We start from the raw sequence: 1,826 nt of genomic DNA, 5'->3' as shown, positions 1-1,826 counted from the left end.
GGGGGGGGCGATTGTCCCCTGGGTGGTCCCGGGATGGAAGAGCCGGGGAGGGAGCAGCGCTGTGCCAAGGCTGCGCCGAGCCGGGGGCCTCGCAGGGGGGGCAGGACGGGAAGAGGCTGGGCAGCCCCTCAGCTCTTCAGGGTGGGATTGGGGCGCTGAGCGACACCCCCATGCAGCCTCGGGGGGAGGAGGCCGGCGGTGACTCCCGCAGCCTTGCGCTCAGGCGGGTGGCAGCACGGGGGGGTGAGTCAGGGCGGCAGGGGACACGCAGGGCAAGGGATGGAGACAGCGAGGAGCACCCGTCCGTGCACGCACACTCCCCCCTTCCCCCCACCCCCTTCACTACAGCCTCTCGTTGTTGGCCGCAAATGAAAGCCCCCGGGGAAAGCGGGGTCCCCGCCCCCCATAAATCACGGCATCCCATTCAGCGCCGGGACAAGCCTGGGACCCGCAGAAGGGCAGGGACAGGGGGCATGCGGTGAGGACGAGGGGGGGGGGGTCGCGGGGACACTGCCTGTCAGCGTGATTTAGGGTTCATTTTCCTAGCGGGGGGGGGCACTACACAGAGAGTCCCACCTTGGGTACCAGTGATGCAGGCACACACTCCATGCTCATACCTCCTTCCATGCACAAGGACTGCGTATGGGTGTCATTGGTGGGGTCTTGCCCAGGGCCACTGTGTCCCCAAGCCACCCCCACCTGCTTCCAGCAGCAGTGCCCCCACACTGCCCTTGGGTGCACATCCTGCACGCACATAGGTGTACACCATGTGTCCCATGCGAGCCCACATGGGGACCCCATAGCAGCGAGCTCACATACACACCCCACACAGGGGCATAGAAGGGGGTGGGACCCCCATCACACGATGATGGGGACAGGGTGCTGCGTGGGCACAGGTGTCCCCCACTCTGGGTGATGGTGGGGACAGGGATGCCCACCACAGGGTGATCTTTTGGCACAGGGATCCTGCACGCATTGGGTGTCCTCAGGCACAGGGCACTTTGATGAGGACAGGGATGCTGAGCACACCTGGTACTGTACAGGAATGGGGACCCCCGGTGCTGGGTGCTTCATAGGGTCCCCCGCAGCATGGATGGGGTTCCCCCATTCTAGGCGCTGTAAGGACAGAGGGACCCCAGCAGATCCCTGTGCATGGAGAACTGTGCAGAAATCCCAGCAGCACCCCCACGCCGGGCACTGCAGGGGTACAGGGATGCAGGTTATAGATTGGGGGGGGTCACAGTACTGTGCCAGGGGAGATGCAAGGAGGGACCAAGGATGTGCCCCCAGCCCCTGGCACACACACATATGCTTTAACCCCTTGATGCCCGCAGCCAGCTGCCCCCCATTTCCGTGCATCCCCAGCGCCCTCCCCAGCTCCGTGCTCCCCCTGCAGCCCCCACCCTGACCCGGGGCACCATGCACGCGTGGCACTGCTTACCTCAGCGTGCCGGCAGGCGCGGCAGGGCAGGAGGCAGGATACCAGGTATTTCCCCCAACGGACCAAGGTGGCAAAGCACCAGCTCAGACGGGTCATGGTGCCCCTGCGCAGGGGTCACCCAGCCCACGGGGGGGCACTGATGGCAGGGGGGAGCCAGACAAACCCAGCTGCGCCCCCCGGCTGTGCTGGGCTGCGGTGCCCAGGAGGTGCCCGCGAGGTGCCCAGCAGTAGGCACGGGGCTCTGCAGCAATGGGCTGGGGGCTGCGGTCCCACCAGGCCCTGTCCCCCCCCTCGCTGGTCCCCCAGTGTCGCTTGCGCGCTGGCAGCCAGGCAGGGAGCACCGTGCCCGCCCATGTCCTGCAGTGCTTGGGTGGGAGCCAGCTCC

The sequence above is a fragment of the Numida meleagris genome, chromosome 5 (genome assembly GCF_002078875.1).
Source record: "Numida meleagris isolate 19003 breed g44 Domestic line chromosome 5, NumMel1.0, whole genome shotgun sequence".
In the NCBI taxonomy this organism is placed as follows: Eukaryota; Metazoa; Chordata; class Aves; order Galliformes; family Numididae; genus Numida; species Numida meleagris.
This window is presented reverse-complemented; position numbering follows the sequence as displayed.